Source organism: Balaenoptera acutorostrata, chromosome 15 (assembly GCF_949987535.1).
Source record: "Balaenoptera acutorostrata chromosome 15, mBalAcu1.1, whole genome shotgun sequence".
Classification (NCBI taxonomy): Eukaryota; Metazoa; Chordata; class Mammalia; order Artiodactyla; family Balaenopteridae; genus Balaenoptera; species Balaenoptera acutorostrata.
In genome coordinates, this window is record NC_080078.1 from 68934251 (window position 1) to 68956604 (window position 22354).

General features: G+C 42.3%; 1 protein-coding gene across 5 annotated transcripts in view; it reads left to right on the plus strand.

Moving 5' to 3' along the window:
- Positions 1 to 22170: 22170 nt before the first annotated feature.
- Positions 22171 to 22354, plus strand: part of PPP1R16B (protein phosphatase 1 regulatory subunit 16B) — a 101691-nt gene continuing 101507 nt past the window's right edge. For all 5 annotated transcript variants that reach the window (XM_007193121.3, XM_007193122.3, XM_057530183.1 and 2 more), the window contains exon 1: positions 22171 to 22268. The gene's annotated coding sequence lies outside the window, so the exon portion shown is untranslated. The remainder of the gene's footprint in view (positions 22269 to 22354) is intronic.

The window sequence follows — 22354 nt, forward strand, 5'->3', positions numbered from 1 at the left end:
TCTAGGAAAAAAAAGACAAGATAACTTACACAATAAAGAAAAATTAAATGGCATCCAACTCTAACAGAAATGTATAAGACCAGAAAGTTGATAAAAGAAACCGAATAATTAAAAAACAAAAATGGTAAAATAAATCAGCTGTTATTATTTTTTTAATTCAACAGAGTTCAAGAACTACTGGAAAACCTACTAGGAAAAGACCAACAAAATTTTAAAACTACTAGAGAGAATAGAGAAAGCACAAATACACAAAATAAAAAAGAAACAATTATCAAAATAGGAAAAAATGTATAACTACCTTGCACAAGTCTCAGCAAATACATTTGAAAATCTAGGTGAAATAGTTAATTTTTTAGAAAAATGTAGTTGGTCCTAATAGAGATACATAAAGTCCAAACAGACCTATTTCCGTAGATGAACTAAAGAAAGGTACCCCAAAGCTATCCCCTCAAAGAAAACTCCAAGTCCAATTAAGTTCACAGAATTCTATTAACCTTTAAAGACTAGATATTTCCAATGTTCCTTAAACTTTTTCAGAACACGGGAAACAGAAGAAACCATCTAAATTATTTTGATGTAATGAGTATAACATTGTTATCAAAATCTGATAGATTACCGCCCCCCCCCCCACCCGCCGCCCTGTTCCACAAACACACACACAAAGAAAATCATAGCCCAATCTCACTTAAAGATATCAATGAAGTAAACACAAGTAAATTATCTACAAACAGAATCTACCAGCACATTTAAAAAATACTATATGGTGACCAAATGGATTTTATTCCAGGAATGCAAGTGTATCCATCAAATATCAAAAATCTCAGAGGCTTAACACAAGGTTTATTTCCTATGTTGTGTGTTCAGTGAATGTCAGCGTGTGTGTAGGTTGGGGGGAATTGTTGTGCACAATCACTGCACACACCATCTTAGGATCCTGCCATCTCAACACAAAGCAAGAAAATAGAACTTCCAGAGTCAAGTATCAGCTCCGAAATGCTTCCACCCAGAAGTAACACGTCACACCTACTCAGCTTTCATTGACCAAGGCACGTCATTTAGCCACGTGTAATTTCTCAGTGTTCCATTTCATCTCTATCTAATTGTGCCTCTCTATATTATTTTTTTGGTAGTTGTTCCAAAGATTACAGTCTACATTCTTAATTTGTTACAGTCTGCCATGAATTAATGTGTAACACTTCACATACAATGTAAGAATGTTACCATGTATAACTCCTTTTGCCGCTTTGGGAATTTGCCTTCGGTATCATGTGTTTTACTATTACTTATGTTCTACTTATGTTTTACTATTACTTATGTTCTTATTACTATTACTAATGTTTTGCTATTACTTATATTACTATTACTTATGTTCCACATTACATTGTTAATATTGTTTTATTTTGTCAATAGTCTTGGAGAAATCTAAAAAGATGGTCTTTTACGTTTACCTCCTTGTCAGCTCTTCCTGGGACAGGAAAGTTGGGACAGGAGGAGGACATTTCCTTGGCCACTAATCTCAGCCTGCACATTCTTCTCAGGAATGCGGAACAGGATGGGGGAGGGGGCTTCGCCTCTGGCTGGTGCCTAGCTGTTCCAGAGGAAATGCAGTGGGATTCTCCTGATAGCCATTCCCCAACCTGAACAACAAGAACTGGGGGATGAATTCAGCTCCTTGGCACTCTCCAGCCTGCATAACGTTTTGATAAACATCTGACTGAGGGTGGGCTATATCTTATCATGCCAGACCTTTCCCAGCCGGGGCAACCATCTGGGGATTGCCTGGGAGTCGGGTTGATGGGCATTCCCCAGCCTGGACGGATTTCTGGAAACTCTTTACTTTTAATGGTGGAGGGAGGTAAAGCTCCTCTTTACGTGCTGGATCATTCTCCAGCTTGGGACACTTCAGCAGTAATTTGGATTGGATTTCATCATTGTTTTAAATCTGTAAGGCGTTATAGTCCAGCAGTATCCGTGCCCTGGTCATTATTCATAGTAAAGGGCATTCCAAGAGTATGAACTAATCCTTTTGTTGATAGCGATCCTGTCAGCTTTTGTCATAGACAGTCCTTTAGCCATTGTGAGAAGGTACGCCCAAATGCTAAGACAGGTGGGATGCGGGGCAGGATGATCTTCCCCTTTTCTTGGCAGCTTTTCCCACATTCTGGATCTGACAGTAGAAATCTCTTACAAGATTATTGAGATACACTGGGAAATTTGGGGACCTACCAACTACACCCAGTTAATCCCAGCATCCCCTCTGTGTGTGCCAAGGCACGGGTTATGAAACAGATTCTTTGGTACCACCTAGCAGCTTTCTGGGGAGCATGAACGATGACACATGCAAAACTTCCCAAAGGTTCTTTTCTGAATTGTGGCTGATTTTGGAGAAGGACCAAATTTTAAAAAGTTTCCAGAGAAATCTGGTTGGATGAAGAAAGTCAGAGCAGAGGTGTATCTTGGGAACCTGAAATAACTTGGTTTTAGCTCTTTGTGAATTCTGGAGGCAGAATCTTAAAACTTCTCACTGCCCTTTTCTTTCACATATTCTGAGTTTGAGTTTGCTCTTTTCACTTCCTGCTATTTAATGGGATTCCAGGGCTTGGCCTTGAGACTGGAGGTCCTCCTTATTGACAATTCCTAGTGAAGAGTATCTCAGATAAGAAAGATGTTCCGTCTTCCCCTGCCAGCTTGGAAAAGCAGTCTCCTGAGAGCTGTAGAAAACTGGCCCAAAGAACCTGTTCTGATAAAATATGGGCTCTCATCCTGTTCTGAATTTGGTTGCAAATGTTAAATGTAACAAAGGATTCTTTTGAGTCACTTGGGTTTTAGAGAAATGTAGTCATGTACTGTTTTTAAAAAAATCCTAAAAAAATTGATATCTATAAAATTTTTTAAATCTTAAAAAAAATTGGCAGCCTTGCTTAATTATATGTTGCCCTAGTAATAACATTTTATTTGACAGCTCTGTTTTTAAAAATGAAGGTACAGCTGTTTTTAAGTTGTCTGTATTGGCTAGAAGAGCTTTGCAATTTCCTTCTTTCTCCTATGACTATGATTTTAAATGAACAGTGCATGCTTTCTATATTTGGCTCTGTAATCATGTATATGTTATACACAATTGTGAAACAAACCAATTTCAATCGAGATAAAAGCACAAGCCTTAAAAATCAGAAGCAAAGTAAAAAAAATGAAGTTAATTATTAGATATCAAGTTGGTAGCTTACTCACACAGAGAGGTCTTATTTTAAGTCTTTAATTAGGTGACTTTAATTAGGTGACTTTAAGTGACTTTTAGAAAAAAGAGAAAAAACCCAGTAGTTGAATGTACATCTTTAGTGGGATATATTCTAAGAACAAAAAAGAACTGCAAAGAAATCTTACTGTTTTCAGTAATTATGTTGTTAGTAATAGCATTGGTATACTGTGAAGATATAAATATTTATGTATATATATGTAAGTAATTATGTTAATGTGTTTAGGAACCAAGATTTTCAGCATAAGTTACAAGGCATAAAAATATAAAATCAAAAAATTAAAGTCCTGTAGTCCTAAATTTGAATCACGAATATCAGTAAGAACACATGATGTATTTTCTCTCTAAAAGTATTAATCTCTTAGCTGAAATATGATCTAGAAATAATGAACGGCCCAGTATCAAGGAATATCCCTCATGTGGCTTCTCAAATACCATTTCTCATTAAAAGGAACCAGGGCTCCTTGGAGAAATGGCTGATTCCAGTTCTGGGGCAGGAAATATACAAGATGGGCCTGGAATATCTTGTTGCATCAGAAAGTGAGGAAATGATCAAAGACTCCTGAAGACTCCTGGGATCACATCAAAAGAACTCAGTGGCTCCCACCCACTGGCCAAAAAATGGGACAACTTGAACATCAAAAAGAACAAAAATGAAGGGTTAAAACATCAAATATTGAAATCCATGAATTCATCATTGGTTACCTTTGGAGGATCCAGCTCATCATTTGAAAACTGATAAAGAGAAAGAAGGGAAAGAAGCAGGCACGGATCCTGCCTTTCCTGTACAAACTGGACCCCATGGTAACCATGTAGATGGTAAGGGAATTTTTCATTATAGAGTTTTTCCAGCTAATGAATGAAGAAAGAGTGATAGAATACCATTATTTTCTAACTCCTGATAAGGGCAAGAGACAGAGATCAACGACAGCTGAAAACCATTTGGCAAAAAGCTGATGGGGATCTTTGTAATGGATGGATATTGTGTGCCTTCCGATGTGATACGATGTAGCATATTGAACATCATCCGTGAAGTATTCTTACAAAAAAATGTTTAGTCTGAATCTGATCAAGCTTCAGACTTAACTGCCAGTTTATTGGAAATACTGGAGACAGAGAAACCTTGTATAAATTAGAGTCCGAACAGGATGCAGATGGTGCACTCAGGTTAGGAAAATGAGAAGTGGGTTTATTGCAAAGGTGAAGGCAGAACATGAAGGATAGCGCAGGATCCTGGAATGAGGGACAGAGAAGCCTTTGCCAGTAGGAGGGAGGAATTACCAGAACCTGGAAGGGGAGGCAGTTGTGTGGAACAGCTGTCTTGAGAGGAACAGTTACCTTCAGTCAAGAAGCACAGCCAACCCAAGGTGGCCTTGCACAGAGGGAGTCGGGAAAATAAACACTCTGACCTCATTCTTCTCCCTCCCTCCCACTCCTACCAGGGCTCCCTATTGGCCAAAGCCAACTGAAACCAGAGGGCAAGAAAGCCTGGATGATGAAGCCTACTGGGGCAGAGCAATGTGAAGAAGGGTGGAAGGTGGACCTGAATGGGGCAAGTGAGCAAAATCTGTCACAAACATGATAACACTATAAGGTTGCCATCAGCAAAATCCAGAATGCAGAGAACTCACCAGGATAAACAACCTTCCTCTTCTTCTTTTTTCTTCCATCAAATTACTTGCACAGAAGGGAGGAAAGGGACAAAGTGGGAGAACCTATAAATTAAACATTTTTCCCCTTAACAAATAAATTGCAAAGGGGATAAAAAGAAGGGGACCTGTGTATTAAAAGACATTTGAACCGTAACACAGATACAAAGTGTAGACCTGCGGACCCCAGTGCTAATAAATCAACTAGTAGAGAAGGTCAACTCCTGGCAAAATCTGGGAAGGCTGAATAGTGTCTGGATATTTGATTGTATGAAAGAATTATTGATAGGTTTTAATTTTTAGATATGACAGTGGTATGGAGAGAGAGAGAGAGAGCGAGCTTATGGAGGTACATACTGAAGTATCTGCAGATGAAATGGTATGTCTGGGATTTGCTCCAAAATAATCAAGTGGGGTGGAGGGGAGTGGGAGGGAGGTGTAGATGAAACAAGAATAGCCATGTGGTTTTTATCATGAATAGGGGGGATAGGTACATAATGGTGCACTATATACTTCTCTCTCTACTTTTTGTATGTGCTTGAAGTTTTCCATTAAAAGAAACAAAAGTAACACTACTCTTGTCTAGCTTCTTTTGTTTGTCCTGTAGCGGTTTGTTGTAGACATCACTCAATATCACTGCATGTGGAGTTGCTTCTCTTCCATCCTTTAAAAACATATGTGCAAAAAAAAAAATGTCTGTATATCTGCCACAAACATGATAAAAAACACCAGGAGAATGCATCCAGGATATCCACATATACGTACACTTTTTACACAGATATTAGCACACTATATAACAGTATACCTTGGAGATCACCCTACATCAATACAAAAACAGCTGCCACATTCTTTTTCCTGTCTTGATTTTTATATTCTGTTTAATGAATAATGCATTCACAAGATTCTGAAAAACCACCCTCTAATTCTCTGCTCTTCTATACTAAGAAATATGATATAATTGCAAACGTTTTCCCATAATGGGTGTTTGTTGTTTGACTTTGTGGAGGTGTTTTTCCACGCAGAATTTGTTATGGGCTCAAATCAAGCAATCTTTTAAAATTGCTTTTGGGTTTCATGTTATCCTTAGAAAAGCCTTGCTCACACTGAGAAAACGAAAAACAAAACAAAAACAAAAACAAAGCCCTACTTTTTCTTCCTATATACTTAGTTATTGTAAACATTTTTATGTAAAAAATAAACTACATAATGGCATAAACATAAATGGACAACCTAACAAGTTGTAAAATGAACAGTTGTGCAGTCACAATGGTCAAGAAACAGAACACTGCTACTCGCCTTCCCCACCAGGACACTCCAGTATGATCTTTCTCAATCAAAATCTCCTTCCCCCTTGTAGGAAACCACTATACCAATTTCTATAGTATTCCTTTCCATGCCCTTTGTAGTTTGACCACCCAATTATGCATCTCTAAACATTGTCTTTACTATGTATCCATGTTGCACATAGCCATGGTTCATTCATTCCCATTGCTGTATAGTATTTTGTTGTGTGCTTGTACCATGATTTATTTATCCAGTTGGAATTCATCTTTGTGCAGGTTTGTGGTAGGGCTCCAGTGGAATTTCTTTTCAGATGACTAGTCAATTGTACTAACAGTATTTATTGAGTAATCCATCTTTTCTCCACTGATTTAAATGCCATCTTTATTATTTATTAAATGACCTTATTTTTTCGGTCTACTTTCAGACTCACACATCTGTCCCATTCATCTCTCTGTCTATTCCTGAATTCATAATGAACTATTACTCTCACTTTATAACACATTTTGAGATGTGGCAGAGTTTATCTTTTCAAATTTCTCTCTCTCTCTCCAGGACTTTTCTTGATTTTCCTACATAATCTTTGGAGTCAGTTTGTTAAGTTCCAAAATAATCCTGTTGGAATACTTATTTGCATCCCATTAAAATTATAGATTGAAAGATGAAAGATGGTATCTTTTCTTTATTGAATCTTCTAACCAAAAATGGGAATGTGCCTTTTTCCTTCATTCACATAATAGACTTCGAAAGTTGCATTCATATGTTTCCATTCTTTGTGAAGCAACCCATTCATTTAAACATTTGAATAGTATTCCATTATGTTTCATGCCATAATTTATTTAATGATTCCACTTTTGAATGGCATATTAATAAATGTTTCCAAGATTATTCTCTTACAAATAGTGCTGCAACAAACATCCCTGCATACACACATATTCAGGAAGGATACACTACCACAAGTGCAACTGCCAGACCAAAGGAGATTTTAAATGTTGACAAATATTGTCAAATCACTGTCCAAAAACAATATCAATTTACACTCTCCCTAAAGGTATCCACCCATTTTTTCACACTTTGACCAATCCTACATATTTACAATTTTAAGTGCTCTTTCTAATAATCAGTAAATTATATCACACTGTGGCTTTAGTGAATACTTCTTTGATTTCTGGTCATTTATATTTCTTTTGAACATTCCCCATTCACATCCTTTGCCTGGTTTGATAATGGGATATACATCTTCTTCACATGGATTTTGTATATGTTCTTTATTTTGTGTACTTTCTTTTTATTAAATTATGAAACATTTAAGTTTCTTTTAATGTCTCACATTACAGTTTTCTAATTTTCCCCATAAAGATATCATGCAGGTTTATTCCTAGACACCTTGTAAGCTTTTATTGTTATTGTAAATGGCATCTTTTGTAAAAGGACATTTTCTAATTGTTTGTTACTGGTATATAAGAACATAATTGATTTTTATCATTGGTGTTTGTTTATTGATGTTGTATCTAACAACCTTGAAGAACTCTTATTAGTTCTAATGACCTGAATGGAGAATCTATTGGATGTTTTAAAAATATTTTTTTCAAATTTATTTTAGCTGTGCCAGGTCTTAGTTGCATCACATGGGATCTTCACTGTGGCATGTTAAGTTGCAGCTTGTGGGATCTTTTTAGTTGTGGCATGCGGACTTCTTAGTTGTGGCATGTGGACTCAGTTGCAGCATGTGGACTTCTTAGTTGCGGCATGCGGACTTCTTAGTTGCGGCATGCAGACTCTTAGTTGTGACATGCATGTGGGATCTAGTTCCCCAACCAGGGATTGAATCCAGGCCCCCTGAATTGGGAGCGCAGAGTCTTACACACTGGACCACCAGAGAAGCCCCACTACTGGATTTTTTTTTTTTAATTCACTTATTCTTTTTGGCTGTGTTGGGTCTTTGTTGCTGTGCGCGGGCTTCTCATTGCGGTGGCTTCTCTTGTTTCAGAGCACAGGCTCTAGGCGCGTGGGCTTCAGTAGTTGTGGCGCATGGGCTCAGTAGTTGTGCTCACTGGCTCTAGAGCGCAGGCTCAGTAGTTGTGGCGCACAGGCTTAGTTGCTCCGCGGCATGTGGGATCTTCCTGGACCAGGGCTCGAACCCGTGTCCTCTGCATTGGCAGGCGGATTCCCAACCACTGCGCCACCAGGGAAGCCCTGGATTTTTTAATGTATAAAATCACAGACATGTGTAGTATCATGTGGTCAACAAGTAATTAAGCAAGTCTTGTGATGCAGGAAATGGGGAGAGGGAGACAGAAGTGCAGACGCTGGAAGAAAGTGGAAGACGTTGGAAGGAAAAGAGAGAGACAGAGAGAGAGTCAGAGGAGAGGGAGGCAGGAGCTGGGCAGGGGGCAAGGACTTTGGGCATGTGAAGTAAGTGGATAGGGCAGAAAAGAGGGTTTAAGTAAGTTTCTGGGAATTTCGTATTTCCCTTCATGGTGTTTGAAAAAAAAGTCGAGTTGTAACATTTGGGGGTGGAGTGGGCTGGACTGTGCTTGCATGATGACAGCAGTGTTTTGAGGCTGGACCTCATGGATCTGGCTTATACCTGCTACAAACATGCACAGACTAACCATAAGACTGGCTCTAGAGCAAAAGAACAAGAGAAAAAAGAAAACATGCAAAATACTATATTGATATAACAGAGCAGAGAACTGGACTGCAGAGAAGCAACATCATGGCCGTTCCAACAAAAAGAGAAAAACCAGGAAATTAAAGAATAGTTTATGATCATGAAAAACATAGAAAAGAATTTGGTGGTAAAATTATAAAATACATTAAAATAAAGTTAAAATCTATAACGTCCTTGATATACAGTACAGGATTAGAGCAAGAACGTAAAATAATAATAATTATTATTTTATAATAATTAATAAATAACATTATTTAATAATGACAATATTATTGTTGTTGTAGTTGTTATTATTATAGCTTTCTAGACAGATCTGGGTTGAAATTCTGGAGCCTCCACTCACAAGCTGTATGAATTTGGGCAAAGGAAGGCAATCCGTGAGATTGGGAGGCCATTGAAGAAGGCAAATCTGTGATAAAAACACAGGCTTGTAAAAACAAGACAAAACATGCACACTGGCTTAAGACCATGGGACATCTAGGCCTCAGCTGGGATTCCTGGACCAGGAGGCGTGGCCACGGTGGGCTCGGTCTCTCATCCTCAACCTACCCCAGTTTTGTCCACAAGGTGGCAGTGTTCCAAGAGAGCCAGGCTCAGTAGTACACAAGCACTTTTCAAGCTCCTGCTTTCATCACATTTGCTGATGTCCCACTGACCACAGCGAGTCACACAGACAAACCCCAAGTCAACGTGGGAGGGAGCTACACAAAGGTGTGGATATCGGGAGGTGTGGTTCCTTGGGAACCGTTAGCATGATGGCGTTACCATGTAATGTAAATACACTGTAACGTGCAAGGCATGCTTGGCCCTCAGCCTGTTCATAAGCTCAGGTCAGACCTTCCCTGGAGCAGCCCAGGCATAAGCAGGTGAGACCAGCAGATGGGACCAGAGCTGGTGCGATGTGAATTATTGCAGGGGACTGATGCTTTGATGAGAGGGTTGAACCAGGGGTGGGAGCGGCACAGAGGAGGTAATCAAAGGCCCAATAAGGAAAGAGGTGACAAACACAGGCTCTGGAGCAGGCAGAACTGGGTTTGACTCTTGACTCTGCCACTTACTTGTTCTGTGACACTGGGCTAATAACTTCCTCACTCCGGCCATTGGTTTCTTCAGCTGTAAAACCAACCTCACAGATGGTTGTAAGAATTAAATAAGATCAGTAGAACTTAGCCTGGCACAAAGAAGCAGTCCATAAATGGCAGTGGTTGTGACCAGTGTGACAAGGCTGGTGGTAACGATAATGGTGGTCAACTGGGGACAGGGTCAGGGATGCTCTTGATGGGTGAATAAGAGTGCCCATTAGAGAATGGCAGGTGAGGGTGTCCCAGGCAGAGAACACAGTGTATTCAAAGGCATAGGGGTAGGATGAGTACAATGTGATTAACAAACTCTGATGCCATTGGAGTGCATGGGGCAACTGAAGGAGGGGTGCCAGGGCACACTGTGTTTCCCCAAGACACCCGTAGTAACATCTCCGACACCACATAATCTTCTGGCAGTGTGACTGTTATGGGCTGAACTGTGTCCCCCAAATTCATATGCTGAAGTCCTAACCCCAGTACCTCAGTGACTGCATTGAAGATAGGGTTTTAAAGAGGTGATTAAGTTAAAATGAGGCCATTAAGGATTAGAGCCCTAAACCCATCTGACTGTTGTGCTTATAAGAGGAGGAAATTTGGACAGACAGAGACACAGGGTGTGTGAGCACAAGGGAAAGACCACGTGAGGACACAACAAGAGGGCAGTCGTCTGCAAGCCAAGGAGAGAGGCCCCAGGAGAAAGCAAACCTGCCGGCAACTTTTCTTGGACTTTTAGCCTCCAGAACTGTGAGAAATAAATTTCTATTGTTTAAGCGGTATTTTGTTATGGCAGCCTTAGCAAACTAATACAGTGACCTTGACATTCCTCCCATCCAGTGGAGGTCTATGTCCTCACCCCTTGTAGCTGGGTGGAGACATTCATGCTTGAACCCAGGTGTCATGCTGTGAGGAAGCCCAAGCTAGCCCACACAGAGGGACCGCATCGAGAGAGCCTATGTAGGGGCTCCTGCTGACCATCTAGCGGAGGTCCTAGCTCACAGCCAGCACCAATCGTGAGACATGTGAGTGAAGATGCCTCCAGATGATTCCAGCTCCCAACTGTTGAGTCCTTCCAGCTGATGCCCCAGACACGTGGAACAGAGACAGGCTGTCCCTGCCATGCCCTTTCCAAATTTGGAATTTGGCACAGAATTCATGAGTATGATAAAATGGTTGTTTACCCCCCTAAATTTTGGGATAGTGTGTAACACAGCAACAGCAATTCCCAAACACTCTTCCAGAGCAGCTACCACCAGCCCGGCTTTCTCATATAAAAGCAAAGAGCACCATTCTCCATCCAGTACAACCCAACCCACCCCTCAGCCCCGCCACCAACTTTGCTAGAGAGCTATTGCTGCCACCTGGTGGCCAATAGAAAACATGCACTGTTTTCCTCTTTAAAGAGAAACATTTTCCTTCATTCATTCATTCTACAAACATTTCACAATTCCTGCTGGCGGTGGGTCAAGTGTAGTTTTTAAAAAGAGCATAATCTAACATTACTGTTTTTTGTATGCTTTCATCTTTGGTCATGCGATTTCATTTATAACTCCACAATTCCTTACATTCTCTTCCAAAATCCAAAATTCTCTGAAAACTGAAAGGTTTTTCATCGGTTTACAAAAGCTCACTGAGTAGCTAAACCTAATCTGAACGGACATAAGGCTATTTATATTCTTTCATTAACATTTCACAGCAGAAATATTAATGTTTGGTTACGGGGTGCTGACCCGGGGATGGTATATAGTAGACCGCATTAGTTCTCAAAGTGTGGTCCCCAGGCCAGCAGCAGCATCACCGGGGAACTTGTAAAACAGGAATTCTCAGGCTCCACCCCGGACCTATGGAATCAAAACTTCTGGGATGGGGCTTCCCTGGTGGCGCAGTGGTTGAGAATCTGCCCGCTAATGCAGGGGACACGGGTTCGCGTCCTGGTCTGGGAAGATCCCACATGCCGCGGAGCAACTAGGCCCGTGAGCCACAACTACTGAGCCTGCGCGTCTGTAGCCTGTGCTCCGCAACAAGAGAGGCCACGACAGTGAGAGGCCCGCGCACCGCGATGAAGAGTGGCCCCTGCTTGCCGCAAGTAGAGAAAGTCCTAGCACAGAAACGAAGACCCAACATAGCAATCAATCAATCAATCAATAAGTAAATCTAAAAAAACAAAAAAAAACTTCTGGGATGGGCCCCGGACTTCTGTGCTTCACCGAACCCTCCTGGTAATTCTGATTCATGTTCAAGTATGTGAATCACTGATATAAAGTACATACAACACATTACATTTATAAAACCCCAAACTTCTGAATTCCAAAGCACATTTGGCTCCCTTGGTTTCAGATGAGAGGTTTCTTGTGGACCTGTATTTTGAAATTTCAAGTCATATTAAAGAAAGCCATGAGAATTTTATGTTTAAAAAAGAGGGGGAAAAAAAAGAAAGAGGGAAGATGTTCTTTGAAGGCATGGACAAAGGGTGTGATTAATAATAATCCAAGCTAACTTTTGCTGAGTGTTTATAACCTACCAGGCACTGTGCCAGGAACCTACCCTCACCAACTCCACACAATGACCTTAGGAGGTAGGTATTTTTTTATCATGCCCATTTTATGAATGCAAAAACTGAGGCAAGGGGAGTGAGCAATTACCAAAGCTTGGAGGGGGCCACCACCGGGAGCCATGGTCTTCAGTAGAGGGACACAGCCAACTCAGATGGTCTCGTTTCTTCTGCCCACTGATCTCCTGCTGGTGCCTCCCTTTGGCCAAACCCTAAAAGAAGCCAGAATACAAGGGAATCCCTACAGCTTAACCCCCAACGATGCAGAGCAGAGTGCAGGATGGAGAATGGATCTGCAGCGGCCGTTCTACCGCCTGTGTAAGTTTCATAATCGGATGCTATTTTGTTTTGAAAATATAAAAGTATCACACTGAAAGTATCCACTTGCAACTTGCTTTTTTTTTCCCACACACATTTTGTTTTCCAGATTTATCTATGTTGATACAGGTAGCTTTATTTCAGTTCATTTTCTCTGTTGTTTAGAATTCCATCATATTAAAATACCCCTTAATTCATTGGTGTCCACTTCCTTATCGGCAGGCATTTAGAACGTTGCCAATCATTTGCAATTTCAGGCAAAGCTGCCAAGAAATACCTGTTCTTACACAGGTGGGAGGCTTTCTCCAGGCCAAGTACCCTAAAAGTGGAGTTGCTGGGCCAACCTTCCTAAATAATGCTAAGTTCCTCTCCAAGGCGGTGGTACCGGTGTTTGGTCTCCTAACCCCAGAGGTTCCTGTTTCATAGTCCTAACCTGTCCCAGTATGGAAAGACCTTTTTTGTGGCCATTTCTGACAGCTGTCAGCTTTTCTCTCCTGGATGTTTTCTTTGCATTTCCCTAATCGTTCTAAAGTTGAGCATCTCTTCAACCAATCTGTCATTTGGGGATAAACATCTTGCCTTCTTCCTCAGGTTTTGCGTCTTTATCTTCCAAGCCTAGATTTCTAGAATTCCAAAAGACCTTTCCTCTCTTGTCCGAGGCAGCAACATGTGAAAAGCGCATTTGCTTTCCAGTGACTACCTGGGTTGTGAATATTACAGACTCTCTTTGCAATTCAGTACTGAGGAACCACTTTTTTCCCTTTGGGTGGTGTCTGTCCTTCCCCAGAGGCGAAGAGTAACAAAACAACAATTGAGGGAAGACAAACTAAACCTGAGTTTATAATTTACAAAATATAATCTAGCTGCATTTTCAAGCGCTGTTTACTGAAGCCCTAGTGTAAGCCAGAACCCGTAATATGTTTTCCCTCAACAGCCTTGTAAAAGGTCACGTCATTCATTCAACAAGTCCTTCCTGTGCTCCTCCCGTGTGCCAAGCTTTGTTAGGCCCCGGAAATTCAGCGGTAAACAAAACAGACATGGCTCCTGATCAGAGATGCTCACCATCTATATATGAGCTTGTTAGGGCTGCCATGACGGAAGACCACACACTGGGGGGCTTCAACAACAGAAACTTATTTTCTCATGATTCTGCAGGTTAGAAGTCTGAGATCAAGGTATCAGCAGGGTTGATTTCTTCTCTTTTCTCTATGTCTAGTATCTTTTTTTTTTTTTTTTTTTGGCCTCACCACATGGCTTGAGGGATCTCAGCTCCCCGACCAGGGATTGAACCCGGGTGCCGGCAGTGAAAGCCCAGAATCCTAACCACTAGGCCACCAGGGAACTCCCAAGTCTCCTCTTCTTATAAGGACACCAGTCATACTGGGTGAGAGCCCAACTCGAGGACTTTATTTCCCTTTCATCACCTCTTTAAAGGCCCCATCTCCAAATACGGTCACATGCTGAGGTACAGGGGGTTAGGACTGCAACATATGGATTGCATATGGGGTGGGGACACAATTCAGCCTATAACACTGTCAGATGGGAGAAGCAGACAGGAATCCAACAGTCACAACCACGTGAACAATTACAGCTGTGGCTTCTGGGACCATGAGAACCAAAACCAGGGGGTTTGACTGAGGGGCTTTTAGGAAGCCTCCTCTGAGGAAGTGACATTTGGGCTGAGACCTGAAAAAAGGGTGGAGGTTAAGCAGAGAACGAGGGGACAGCAGGCCAGGCAGAGGGAACAGAATGTGCCAAGAGATGGTAGCACCCGGCGGGGCATTGGAGGAACTGAAAGGCGGCTAGAAGAGGAGGTTGCTGGGGGCACCTCTTGGGATGGTGAATCCTTGGGCCAGATAAAAATCCACCCCCCACCGACGCCCGGCCCGCCTTAAAAAATACAGATCCCAGGCCTCACACTGGATCTATTGATACTAAACCAGAATCTCCAAGGGGAGGGGCTCAGGAACCTGCATTCCTTCCCATATCCTGAATTTTTTTATTTTGAAAAGATACCCCGCTTGCAGAGAAATTGAAAGAAAAGTACAAGGAACCCTTGAATACCCTTCACCTAGATTCACCGATTGTTAACATCTTGGCCCATTTAGGCTTTTCTTTCTCCCTCCTTAGCCCTCTCCTCAGCAGGCATCCCCTAAGAATAAGATAAGGACCTTTTCCTCCGTCACCACAATACCATTATGTCTCAGAATATTAACATTAATTCAGAAATGTCATCTAATCTACAAACAACAGTTCAATTCTCCATGGTCCAGAAAATTTCTTTTATAGCTATTTACTTTTTCAATCCAGGATCTAATCAAGGTCCACACATTATATATCTGTTTTTGGTTATGTCCCTTTCATCTCTTTTAATCTAGACGAACTCCCCACCTTAGAAAATATTAGCTTTTTAAGAGAGAGCCCAGGCTTGTGGAATGCCCCACATTCTAGATTTGTCTAAATTTTCCTCATGATTAAAATCAGGTTAAGTATTTTTGGCAAGAATATGACATAGAAGATGTCAAGTACATCTTATTGCATCGCAAAGGGGCACACAATGTCAGGTCGATGCTGGGTTTGATCACTGGCTAAGGGGGAGACTGCTGGGTGTTTCTATTGTGAAGGTACACTTTCCCCCTTTTTAATCAGTAAATGATCCGATTTTTGGAACCATGTGAATATTCTGTTACCCAACTTTCTACCCAATGGCTCTAGCATTTGTGGATGAATTGCCTCCTCAATCAATGATTAAGTGGTTGTAAAATGGCATCTGTATTTTTTTTTTTTTTAATTTTTGGCTGTGTTGGGTCTTCGTTTCTGTGCGAGGGCTTTCTCTAGTTGCGGCGAGCGGGGGCCACTCTTCATCGCGGTGCGCAGGCCTCTCACTAGCGTGGCCTCTCTTGTTGCGGAGCACAGGCTCCAGTCACGCAGGCTCAGTAGTTGTGGCTCACGGGCCTAGTTGCTCTGTGGCATGTGGGATCTTCCCAGACCAGGGCTCGAACCCGTGTCCCCTGCATTGGCAGGCAGATTCTCAACCACTGCGCCACCAGGGAAGCCCGCATCTGTATTTTTAATAAGTGCCCCAGGCAACTATTCTACTCAGGGAGTTTGGGAAACCCTGGGGTGTTGCTATCAAGGCAACTGGAGGCTTTGACTAAGACAAATTGGTCATGAGAATCCATCAAATACACATTCCTAGGCCCCATCCTAAACTCAAGAGGGAGAGGCGGGTGCAAATGACAGGCCTAGGAATCAGCATCTAACACCCTCTTCCTTTCCTTCTGTGGGGTGATTCTGTGCTCCCCAAAGTTTGAGAAGCACAGGCCTAGAGGGTGATCCTTGACCTGGCTGCACATTGCATTTTTAACAACACTGGGGAGTATTTGTGATCTGTGTGTATGTTTAAAAGAGCCCCACCTCCAGAATCTGATTCAAACCCCCTGGGGGAGAGCCTGGGCATCAAAATTTTTTAAAAGCTTCCTTATATATGGATAACTGAATCACTTTGCTGTACACCTGAAACTGATACAACATTGGAAATCAACTATACTCTAATATAGAATAAAAAATTGAATTAAAAAAAAGAATAAATGTAAATCATTAGCCATTATAGAAAAAAACAATTGCACACTGTGATATAAGAAATTGATTCTGTGTGGATTGTTAACCTAACTTTAAAGCTAAGTAAACAAATTTCTTAAGAAAAAAAAAGCTTCCTCAGTGATTCCAACGGGCTGTCAAGTTGAGAGCCGCTGGGCTAAGACGGTTCTCTCTAAACGGAATATAAAAATGAAAACCCTACTTCCCCTGCTCCTCATTCCCCTTGAACACACAACACAGGACTCAGCTCACCTGCCAGCCGAAAACATCTGGTGTTCTCTCTACACCACTTATGCGCTCTTTCTTTGGGGCGCTTACAAAACAGGTCAAGGAAAGGTCACTTCCCTCAAAAGCACGGGGACATGGGAAAAAAGACACACACAAAGACAAGCGAGTATTGTACAATCGGAGTTTCACAGACCAGGAAACCGACACTCTGGAAGGGGAAATGACTGCCCAGCGAGTTCACGGCAGAGCCCGGACTCCTACCCGGGATGCCTTTCTCCCACCTGGTCATCTTCGCTCGAGCCCATGGGGCCTCCTCTGCACTTCCTGCACTTCTGTTGGTTGGGCCTGGCCTGGAGCCAACATCTTCACCAGCAGAATCAGCCACTTATCCAGGCTTACTCTGGGCCAGGCACTGGACAATTGAAGCATAGTTGATTTACAATGTTTTGTGTGTGTGTGTGTGTGTGTGTGTGTGTGTGTGTGTGTGTGTATGAGAATCATTTTGCTTTTTATTTATTTATTATTTTTTGCTGCGTTGGGTCTTCGTTTCTGCGCGGTGCGTGGGGGCTTTCTCTAGTTGCAGTGTGCGGGCTTCTCATTGCGGTGGCTTCTCTTGTTGCTGAGCACGGGCCCTAGGCATGCAGGCTTCAGTAGTTGCAGCGTGTGGGCTCTAGAGCGCAGGCTCAGGAGTTGTGGCGCATGGGCTTAGTTGCTCCGTGGCATGTGGGATCTTCCCGGACCAGGACTCGAACCCGTGTCCCCTGCATTGGCAGGAGGCTTCTTAACCACTGTGACACCAGGGAAGTCCCCATTTTGCTTTTTAGATTCTTTTCCATTATAGGTTATTACAAGATATTGAATATAGTTCCCTGTGCTATACCGTAGGTCCTTGTTGTTTATTGATTTTATATAGAGCGGTTTGTATCTGTTAATCCCAAACTCCTAATTTATCCCTCCCCCACTTTCCCCTTTCCCCTTTGGTAACCATAAGTTTGTTTTCTATGTCTGTCAGTCTATTTCTGTTTTGTAAATAAGTTCAATGTATCATTGTTTTAGATTCCACATAAAAGTGATAGCATAAGATATTTGTCTTTCTCTGTCTTCACTTAGTATGATAATCTCTATGTCCATCCATGTTGCTGCAAATGGCATTATTTCATTCTTTTTAATGGCTGAGTAATATTCCATTGTATATATGTACTACATCTTCTCTATCCATTCATCTGTTGATGGACATTTAGGTTGCTTCCATGTCTTGGCTATAATAAATAGTGCTGCTGTGAATACTGGGGCGTATGTATCTTTTTGAATTAGAGTTTTTGTCTTTTCCAGATATACGCCCAGGAGTGGGATTGCTGGATCATATGGTAACTCTATTTTTAGTTTTTTAAGGAAACTCTATACTGTTCTCCACTGGATTAAGTATTCGTTGAGTGAATGAATGCAGCCAGCCCAGCACCTGCCCACCGGCTGACATTAAGAACCAGTGGATCAAATAACTACTAAAGTGAATCCCTTTGAGGCTGGATTAGCTCATTTTTTCACACTCAGAAATCTCTAGACCTTCCTTCTTCTGGAGACTTTGCATCACATCACAGCAACCATATAATTCACCCCAATTCTACCTTCCGTATAATTTATATGTAACTATGAGTTGGCATGAGTTGCAGTTGACTGGTTGACCCAAAGTTGTGTAGATATTTAATTCTATATTTGTAAACATCAATGTTTCAGATTTTATATGTTGGAGCCAATTCATTTATTTTCAGGTCCTCCAACATTTTCCATAGTCTATTAGAATGTTTGTTGGCATTAGACCGTACCCGAATGTCTAATGGACCAAAGATGGCCTCAAAATGAAAGGAGGGACTTTCCTGCCTGGAGCAGAATAGAGAGGTTTAGACATGGTCAGTGTTGACTTTATTGAGATGTAATTCACATACCATAGAATTCACCCATTTAAAGTATACAATTTAATGGTTTTTAGTACGTTCATAGTCATGTAACTATCACTCCAATCAATTTTAGTACATTTTCATCACACCAAAAAGAAACTGGTTATATGTCAATTATATTTCACTTAAAAAAAAAAGAAAACCAGTGCCCATTATCAGTCACTCTCCATTTGCCCCCAATACCCCCTCCCAACTCTAGACAACTACTAATCTACTTTCCGTCTTTATAGGTTTGCCTCTTCTAGACATTTCATAGAAATGGTATCATACAATATGTGGTCTTGTGACTGGCTTCCTTCACTTGGCATGTTTTCAAGGTTCATGTTGTGGCATGTATTGGTACTTCACTCCTTTTGATTGTCAAATAACATTGCATTGTATGGATACACTATGTTTTCCAGATCCATTTATCATTTGATGGAGATTTGGGCTGTCTCCCTTTTTTGGCTATTATGAATAATGCTGTCACGAACATTTGTGTACAAGTTTGTGTGGACGTTGTTTTCACTTCTCTTGGGTATATACCTAGGAATGGAATTGCTGGGTCAGCCAGAAACTCTATGTTTAACATTTGGGGGGAACTGCCAGACTGTTTTTCAAAGCAGCTATACTATTTTAGAGTCCCACCAGCAATGTATGAAGTTTCCAATTTCTCCACATCCTTGTCAACATTTGTTACTACCCGTCTTTTTGATTATAGCCATCCTGATGAGTTTGAAATTGTATCTCATTGTGCTTTTTTTGTTTTTGTTTTGTTTTTGTTTTTGTTTGGCTGCGTGGCTTGTGGTATTTTAGTTCCCTGACCAGGGATTGAACCCGGCCCCGGCAGTGGAAGTGCCAAATCCTAACTACTGGACCCCCAGGGAATTCCCTCATTGCAGTTTTGATTTGAATTTCCTTGATGGCTAATGATGTTGAGCATCTTCTCATGTATTTATAGGCCATTTGTACATCTGCTTTGGAGAAATGTTTATTCTGATTCCTTGCTCATTTTTTAAATTGTTATTTGCCTTTTTATTACTGAGTTGTAAGAGTTCCTCATATATTCTAGATACAAGTCAGATAAATGCTTTGCAAATATTTCCTCCCATTCTGTGGGTTATTGTATTTGTTTGCTAAGGCTGCCATATCAAAATGTCACAAACTGGGTGGCTTAAACAACAGAAATTTATTTCTCACAGTTCTGGAGGCTAGAAGTCCAAGATCAAGGTGTCTGCAGATTTGGTTTCTCCCGAGGCCTCTCTCTTGGACTTGTAGATGACCGTCTTCTTCCTGGGTCCTCACATGGCCTTTCCCCTGTGCAAACATCCCTTGCATCTCTTCCTCTTCTTATAAGGACACTAGGTATATTGGATTAGGGCCCCACCCTCAGGGCCTTAGTTTGACTTAATCACTTCTTTAAAGACCTTATCTCCAAACAGAATTATTGATACAGTCTGAGGTACTGAGGGTTAGGACTTCAGCATGTGAATTTTGGGGGAACACAATTCAGCCCATTACAGTTATCTTTTCACTTTCTTGATGGTGTCCTTTCAGACACAAAAGTTTTTAATTTTAATGAAGTCCGACTTGTCTATTTTTTCCTTTGTTGCTGGTGCTTTAGGTGTCATAGTTAAGAAACCACAACTTAATCCAGGGTCACAACTTATGTCTATGTTTTCTTCTGCGAGTTTCATGGTTTTAGCTCTTATGTTTCAGCCTTATCTGTTTTAATTTTTGTATATGGTGTGAGATAGGGGGTCCAACCTCTTTCTTTTGCATATGGAAATCCAGTTGTCCCAGCACCATTGGTTGAAAAGACTATTCTTTAAATTGTCTTGTCACTTTTGTTGAAAATCAATTAGTCATAAAAATAAGGGTTTATATCTGGAATCTCAGTTTTATTCCATTGATCCATGTCTACCCTTATACCGTACTGCACTGTCTTGATTACTGTAGCTTTGTTTTGAAATCAGGAACTGTGAGTCTTCCACCTGATTCTGAGTATACCTGAACTTTGGATATCAAACGTTGTGAGCAGTGTAAATGAACAGCACAGCATGGGGATTTGGGCCCATACTCAAGGCATCATTTCAGGAAGCAGGCTCCAAGTTCTGCGCATGCCTTGGAGAGACGGATTCCCGCCCTCTCAGCCCACAGCTCTTCATGATAAATCAATGGAAACATTCTGCAGCGAACAATGATCCCCTTGGGTTGTTTTAAATATCACTTTGTCTTCCCTACCTGTCCTGCTCTCTAACTGCTCTTCTGAAACGGTGTCATTCACAACTGGATTATTAATGAACTGAGAGGAAGCCAGGGGTCAAATTGGGGAGGAGCTTTCAGAGAAACTGGGGAGGTTGGGGCCCAGAATAAGCCCAATCCAGAGGTTTTCACTTCCCCAAGAAAGGTCACGGAGTCTCCTCAGCAAACAGGAAATCACTAAACTCAGGTTATACTGTCAGCCTCAGAAGAACGTTGCCATATAATAATGAGTAAGGGATTTCTTTGAACAAGAAATTGAATTGAATTAATTGGGTATCACCCCGAAACTCCCCAAACTTAAACCTTCTCTGTGCCCCACTGGCTGGCCCTGGGGTGCCTAGGGTTCTAGTCTGGAGGCTGAGAAAGCTCAGGAAACAAGGCCCTTTGTGCAGAAGAGAACTCTATTGTTCTAAAGCCCTGTGTTCAGTGAGTGTGGATTCCAGAGAATGTTTGGGGATGGATTTTTTTCCCTTTTGTTTGTTAACTTTCTCTCCTCTTCCTGGGGGGTGGAGGTGGGGTGGAGAGAAGGGTCTTCTCAACAGCAACTTAAAGATAGTTAAATCCATTGTCCTGTAAAGAAAAGATGGTGCTGAGTGGAGGGGTCTTCAGCCCAGGAAAGAGGATTGAATTCAATGATAGAAGCCACCGGGTGTGTATTACTTTTTATCTCAGGGAGGCAGCCCCTTTCTAGATCCTGTACCTCCCAAACAGTGGCAGACGTCAGTGGAGGTACGACCACTTCCTTCCTCCTTTGCTTCACTTCCTTTCTTCCCGGAAAGAGTAAATGATGCGATTCTACGTCGCAGGCCACAGCCCCCATGTTCCCACTAGTGTGGCTCTCGTCTCCCACCCCTCAGTTGGGGGACCTGATCCCACAAACCTGCCCCCAGGGCAAGGCCTGGTTGGGCTCCTTGACGTCCTAGGAAGCCTTCTGACTCAGGCTTCAAGGTAGGAGACTTGAATTGCTGGCACTTGTACTAATGCTGTGTGACCTTGGGTGGTTTACTGCGGCTCTCTGGGCTTCCTGATGCCCTTCCATCAAAAGGGAGCAAGAATCCAGTCCTGGGCTTCCCCCTTTCCAAGCTAGTAGTGTTGGAGGGTGGGAGGAAGCCCGTAAGGAAAACTCTTCCGAACCCTGGTCGCTTCTCATCCGCCTTCAATTTCCAACTGCTCAAAGGGTAGGGTGGTGAAGGCGTGGGGAGCACCCGGAGACGCGAGGACCCTTCCTGGAGCTGCCTCGTCGGCCAGGCAGAGTAGAGGGTGCCCACTCCCTTCCCACGAGCTCAGGCCCCGCCTCGGGGGAGGAGCCGAGGGGCGGGGTGGAGGCTCGCGGTCGTGCGGAGCAGGCTTCTATCGCCGCACTGGCAGCTGCGGCTCGGGGACGGACGGACCGAGCCACGGCCGGGAGCCGCCCGGGGCAGGGCTCGGGAGAGCGGGTGAGTTCCCCGGCGGCGCCGCCTGCTTCCCCTGCGTTCTGCAGCTCGACAGGGCGGGGGATGAGGATCGCGGTGAGGAGGCGGCC